At 29.2% G+C, this 7703-nt stretch overlaps 1 pseudogene; it reads right to left on the bottom strand.

Moving 5' to 3' along the window:
* Positions 1 to 2429: 2429 nt before the first annotated feature.
* On the bottom strand, positions 2430 to 7402 carry LOC129980724 (autophagy-related protein 16-1-like; annotated as a pseudogene).
* Positions 7403 to 7703: the final 301 nt, after the last annotated feature.

Below are 7703 nucleotides of genomic sequence, written 5' to 3' on the forward strand. Positions count from 1 at the left end.
TTTTAATTATTAATGATTTATAATTATGTTTTTATAATTGCTTATTTTTAATTATTAATGATTTATAATTATGTTTTTATAATTGCTTATTTTTAATTATTAATGATTTATAATTATGTTTTTATAATTGCTTATTTTTAATTATTAATGATTTATAATTATGTTTTTATAATTGCTTATTTTTAATTATTAATGATTTATAATTATGTTTTTATAATTGCTTATTTTTAATTATTAATGATTTATAATTATGTTTTTATAATTGCTTATTTTTAATTATTAATGATTTATAATTATGTTTTTATAATTGCTTATTTTTAATTATTAATGATTTATAATTATGTTTTTATAATTGCTTATTTTTAATTATTAATGATTTATAATTATGTTTTTATAATTGCTTATTTTTAATTATTAATGATTTATAATTATGTTTTTATAATTGCTTATTTTTAATTATTAATGATTTATAATTATGTTTTTATAATTGCTTATTTTTAATTGAATTTTTTATTACGTTCCATTTATTCAAACTTCATCTTCAATTTCTTGCTTAAGAAACTGACAAAAAAAGTTTTGTAATCGTCAAAAAATTCGAACTTAAGATTCTGAGGAATTTCCACATTTCAGATCTTCCTGAAAATACAAATTTGATCTTATGTCTACCTGTGAATATGATAATTCAAAAATGCTTTTAGCTGGGGATATGATATTTGGTAAATGGATTCATGAATAATTTTGCAGGTATCTATCAAATGTTGGACAAAATCCATTCTCAGTGAGTCTGCATATCTGGCTTTTCAAGTACAAGTGAACTCAATAACTAGAAAATGCAAAGAGGAAGTAGATAAAAGGGTCTCTCGGTCTGCGTTTCCACATGTACGTATACGTAATAACTCATAAATACAATGTCTTAAATCAAGAAATTCAGTATGTTATTTTGTAACTAAACATGCAAATGCAATGACTTAAATGGATGAAATGTGGCAGTTATTTTGTAATTACAACTGTATTTCATTCGCAAATTTTAGTTTCAACTGATGGGCTAAGTGGTGTCCAAAGTGGTGGGCTAAGTGGTGTCCTAAGTGGTGTCCAGTGGTGGCAGTAGATTCAGTAAAAATCCTAGATTCACGGCTAAGATTTGTAACTATTTTCGTAATTATTGTTCGTGAATGTTATGCAAGGCAATCACGGCCTTATCCTAGGTTCGCAATTTTATGCGAGAGAAGAGGGTTTTTTTTTTTTCATTACAGAGTATGCGGGAGAGTTTTGGGGGAACTTCGCTGTCGGTTTAAATTTATTTTCCATTTTTTGCAGATTTAGGGAGAAGGATATCACGAGGAAGTTATTTTGTTCTCTCTCTTCTGTTTTAGTTTCTCTGAATAACTCTTTTTTAGATTCTCGAAATTTGTAAAATATTCAAAAATTTCAAATTCGTAAAAATAAAAAAATAAAAAGATTCGATGAAAATGTGTACGTAAAAATAATAATAAGAAAAATATTGGATGAAAATTTAATAAAAAAATATAATAGATCTTCTTCCTGTTTTATTACAGGGTGTAATGTCTTGAGAAGGAAAACATAGTTTTAAAAACACACAAGACATTTATTCACAGACATAGACAAAAATTAACATTAAACAAAAATTTAAAAAAAAAATAAATCCGGGGTTTTCAAAACTAAACTAATTTAAAAATGCTAAATATTAAGAGTTCAGGATTAAGAGTTCACACACAGAACAAATCCCAAAGTCTCCCCTTCTTTCTCGTCTCATCCTTTTTTTATTCCGTCGACGCCCATCTCACTTCAGTTTAACTCCCAATCAGGCTGAAGAGGTTCCAACAAATTCGGCTCCAGAAAGAGTTGACTTTAAATAAGCGGCAGGATGGTAAAGTCACTCCCTCCCTTTCCGGAGATTTTCGCAGCATGGCAAGAAACCTGGAAATATACTTAGTACACACAAAAAAACACAATATCGCAACTATGAATACCTACATACAAAATAAATATGAAAAATGAGCTTAGATTACACCGAAACACCTTTAAGTATTGTACACCTTACAGTATTGTTTTCATATTAAAATTTATGTACCCTTTCATGTTCGCCAGGCAGTACCCCCAAAATATTACATAAGAGCAGGGATCCAGCTTAGCGCGTGAGCATTTTTGTGCTAAGTTCCTTTTCGATGAGTTATAGTAAAATTATAGGGTTGGAGCGCAAGCGACCATTCGGGAATTTCTACTGTCATTAGTTTTTAGCCAAATCAGTGGATTGTGGATCAGTGGTGACAATAGTGAAAACCTGACCATCCAAACAGTGTTTCAATCTTTGAATTCCAAATATAATGGTGGCACATTCCTTTTCACTAACGCAATATTTTTTTTTCCGCCTCTGAAAGTTTTCGGCTAAGGTATATGATGGGATTTTCTTAATTATCCCCAGTTATTTGAGATAGAACGACTACCATTCCATTGTCGGCGTCATCCGTCTGCAAAATAAATGGATGATTGTAGTGTGGAGAATGAAGGACTGGTTTGTTTGCGACAGCTTGTTTCGGTGAACCAAAAGCTTTTTCGCAATCCTCTGTCCATTTCACCGATCCTTTCTGATACTCTCCTTTTAGGGTGTCTGTGAGAGGTGCCGGGACGGAAGAAAAAATTAGAATGTAATGCAAGTAATATCCCGCTAAATCCAAAAATGCTCGTGTCCAGTCGCACCCAATCAGAAATCCGTCAGAACTAAACATACGAATCACATTATTCATTCGGAAATCGATGAGTTTGAGAGAATCATCTCTGATACTGCTTAGTAGAGATAATTCCAGTGAAGTGATATGTCCCTACAATAAAATTTCATTAGTACTGGAATCGGATCTCATATCCCAAAACTTTATCTTTTTATCAAAATGTCCGCTAACAATGTTGGTTGCATTTCTATCACTTATGACTACATCGTTTACATTAGAGCAAGCAAAAATCGTTCGAAGGTAAGCTCCTCGTCGCAAGTCAATCTCAAGTATTCTATAATGGCTGCCAGAAATGACAAAACTGTTTCCGCAGCATCAAAATCAACAGATGAATTACTTTCATGGGCAACTCCTTTAAAAATGGCTTGGCCTGATATAAAATCCGACACTTTTACTTTGCGATCACCACCAGCAGTAGCAAACTTAAAATCTGAAAGAGTCCATGCGACAGCATCAACTTCACCTTCATGAACTATAAATTTGCATTGGACTTTTGACACAATAGCATGTAAATAAACAGTATTTTTTTAAAAATCTTATTAGGATCAAAAGCAATAGGTTCTTTGGCAGCCTTTTCTAATTCTTTTTGCAATTTAGCTTGCTTTTTTCTCATAAATAACTCCGTCTCTGCATTCAGTCGCTCAACATCTTCTGCTTTTAATTGAATCAAACGAGTAATTAATTCTCGATTTTCTTTTTCCAATATTTGTTTCTTCTCATCCATACTTGCATAGGTAATTTGCAAAGCTGCATATTCATCTTTAATGAATTGATGTTGACTTTTTGTATAAGCCAATTTAATTTGAACTTGATTCAAAAGCTCTTCTGTGGCAGTTAAGCATGCTTTCAGTTCCTGAATTTTAGATTTTTTCTCTGCTATTTCCTTTTCCTTTTCATCTAATAGGGCTCTCTTTTTATCATTGGATTTTCCCACGCGTTGATAATGGTCACAACATCGTACAAATTCCTCGATTTCCTTATAACAATTTGCCCAAAAGAAAAATTTTATAAGATTATTCTTAGTTTTAGTTACTCCCAGATGACATGAAATGCCTTCATGGCAAAGATTCTTCAGTCTTTCCCGAAATTCTTTAGGTACCACCAACAAAAGAACATCATCACCAATCTTATTAAACTTCTTCTTCACTAAGAGTCCATTCGGAAGGATTTTGAACTCCTTTTCTGATTCAATCTTCTCCAATATCTTTTTTGTCAATGACTGCAATTCTTTACAGCTCTGTTGAGCAGCAATAAAGGCTATAAAGTCAATATTCAACAATGTCAAGCCCTCAAAGTCTTCTATGTCGATTAAAAAATCGATTTATATTTCTAGTTACCAAGGATATAAGGCTGTCAAAAATGCAAATTCTATGAATTATAAAACAGAATAATATTAAGTATAAAAATAATAATTATATTTGTCCAAATTCCTATATGTCTCATTACGTTCACTTAGTTTTAGAATAATCAACGAACATGCTTTAGTGTTTACAAAGGTTATTGCAAGCAGCCTGAAGTTATTAATGACAAATAAAAACAGTTACATCTTCACAGATTAAATAAAATTTTAAAAGGCAGGAGTGGTTATCACAAAACGTATTCTCGAATAAAGGTGTTATCTCAGGGAACATTTTGAATTTGACAGACAGATAGACATAATAGCAAAAATGGGGGGTTTTTTCAGATTTTGGGGAATTCTAAACTGTGGATAATTGTCAAAATCAAGAAATCGATTTTTTTTTGATGATTACAGTACTCTCCCCATAAAACAATTATATTCTTCTTATACGAGAAAGTAAATATTGTGTTAAAATATAACAAGATTATTTAAAAAATGTGTTGAAATATGAAACTAAATTGACCAGTTTTTTAAAAAAGGTGCTTTAATTTGAGCACTGACTAGGGCAGCAAATAATCTAAATTCGTCACTGTGTTTATCGGAGCTTACAAATAGAATAAAAACCAGGAAACAATATAGTGCTAAAAAGCATATACTTTGGAAGACTGTTGCCACTTTCATCAAGCAATTGAGCTGTTTATTTTGAAAATGGGGCAAGTCCATTTTTTGTTATTGCGAAATATTTAAAGGTTTGCGTTTCAATACATTTAAAAATATTGGTAAGTATTAATAGATATATTTTTTGTATTTTGTGGAACCAAACAATGTAAGTTTATAATCTAATAGTGTTTAGAGTACCGACTAAAAAATAAGAGTTCCATTATAACTAAATTGACTTGCCTGACTTTCAAAATTGAGCCGTTTATTTTGAAAATGGGGCAAGTCCATTTTTTGTTATTGCGAGATATTTAAAGGTTTGCGTTTCAATAAATTTAAAAATATTGGTAAGTATTAATAGATATATTTTTTGTATTTTGTGGTACCAGATAATGTAGGTTTATAATTCAATAGTGTTTACAGTGCTGATTAAAAAAATAAGAGCTCCATTATAACTAAATGAACTTGCCTCACTTTCAAAATTAAAGAATTATTGCAATCATTCATTTAATTGGGAAATAATATTTCAGTTGCATCAGCCTTTTTTTAAGAATAAAAACAAAATACTATTCAAATTTTTATAAATATTTATTTATTTGCTAAAAAGGGAAACAAAACCAAGAATATTCTAGTAGAAAATATAACATAACAACAAACCATTCAGTTTTATTAAGAACTTCAATGAAATCATATATTTCAGTTTATAAGTAGGTATAATCAATTTGAATTTTATTAAAGATTTAGCATTTTGAAAAATTCATGATGAATGGGAAGTATATATATTATTGAATTTTCTCATACAAAATTTTCTTGTTTTTCCTTCATCTTTAAGGTGGCAACAAAATATTTCTTAGAAAGTTAATCTAAGAAATATTGAAAGTGAATCTTAAGCATTTTTCCCTGAAACTGTAAAGTTAAGAAGCTTCTGTTTCTTTTCAGGTATTTCAGCTTTGTACAGTTGAAATTTATTTCCACTATGGGCAATATCATCCCAATAATACATGCCAAATTCCAGTCCCAATTACCTACAGCTAAAGAGGAGATGAATGTTTCAAGATCACGAGATTTCAAAGGTATTCACAAACTGTATGAAGATCGAAAAAATAAATAAATAAAATAAAAAAGGGTTATCGCGCGCGAATCAGCGCAGATTTTTTTTACCTCCAATGTAGGAGGGGAAAAATACCTTTTGCGCGTAGCGCGCTTCGAACAGCGATCGCTTTATCTTTGCATTTCTCTATTGGAAATTAAACGTGGTATCGTCTCGCATAAATACGTTCACATCCGGTGTCAGCACACACTTCACACGGTAAGAGTAGAGAGTGAATTGCAAAATAAAATACCGGAAATAAATTAGCTAAGTTAGAAGAAAGTCGGTTAGGTAAGATTTTTTTTTTTTTTTTGTCATTCCTCTTTGTTATTTATTATTATTATAATAATAATTATTATTATTTGCCTTTTTCGGGAAATAGATGAATTTCCAGGAAATTTGATAACTCAAGTTTTTATCTGAGTATTTCCTACGTAATTTAATCTTCAGGGCTTCAAGAGTAGATTATTTTTAAAGTTCAAATTTTAATTGTCGTGTAAACTCGTACTATTTAAAAAAAATTATAAAATTAAATTCATTATACTATAGACATTCCTAATTATCTAGAAATTGTTTAATTTTGAATGGAAATTGAATGAACTTTAATTAATCCAATAACTTGTTAGTAGACTCCAACCATATTTGTAAGAAATATAAGAACAAATAAAATTATCATTCAACATTGAGGTTATGTTTGTTCTACAGAATATCTTTCTTGATTTACTTAATATATTAAGAAACTATGCAATAAAATTTTTCTAAATTAATAAAAATATATCAGAATACTATAATAAAAGAGAAAAAGTCAAGCTACAACAGAGATAACACAGAGGCGTTTCAAAATGACCTATGCTTATAAATGTTTCATTATAGCTTACCTTACTTTTGAAATATATGCGAATTTTAATTTTTAATTATTTCAGCAATAAAAATTTTCAGTTAATTAAGGCTTTAAAGAAGAACCTACTCAATATCTCTACACATATTTTAGAAAAAAATGTATATGTCTATATTTACACTGGACCTAAACAGGCTAAGCAATTTCGCTTAGAATTATCAAACTTCGCCTGTATATACTTTTCAGGATCGGAATGTACCTAGATGCAATATAAAAAAATAATTAGAATTTTAATTAATTAAAAAAGGTAATTTTTATGTTTTTATGCGAAAAATTCTAAAAATATTACTACAAAAATTTAATTTTTATATCGATTTAAAATTCAAAATTTTGTCTTTTGAATGATATAAATTTCTTTGCCATTGATCGTTTCGATTAAACTTCAGTTATCATAAAAATTGCTTTTTCTGAAGCAATAACATTTGTTAAATTAAGTAGATTTTAATATTAATGCTAGTTTGAAGTTTTAAATTATCTCTTTAAAAAATAAAAACAAATATTAACACTTTTCAAGACAGATTTCTTTTACCTAAAGCTACTCAACGTCAAGCTTCTGCAATAATATTTTTGGGAATTACCGCAGAAAATCGTTAATATTTTGATTAATTTTTAATTAATTAAAATTTAAAAAAATAAATCCGAGGTATACATTTTCCTCCTCCAAAGTCCATATGTGCCGAATTTAGTAGCAGTATCTGTAGGTCTAACTGCTGGCCTTAGAATCCCGCCTCAGATATATAAACTTAACACAAAACTTCATCTTTATTATTAGTAAAGGAACGAGTACAATTAATATAATCCTTTGGCATTGAATTTTTATGTACACTACAGAATATGTTTTATAATTTAAGCAATATCTTAGAGAATTTAACATTATGAATTTGTCTGACTGAAAACGAAATTTAATTTACTAGAAAGCAATTTTCAGATATTTATGCCTCCAATTATGTTGCAAAAAAGAGCAGCGATTAA

Source organism: Argiope bruennichi, chromosome 8 (genome assembly GCF_947563725.1).
Source record: "Argiope bruennichi chromosome 8, qqArgBrue1.1, whole genome shotgun sequence".
Lineage (NCBI taxonomy): Eukaryota > Metazoa > Arthropoda > Arachnida > Araneae > Araneidae > Argiope > Argiope bruennichi.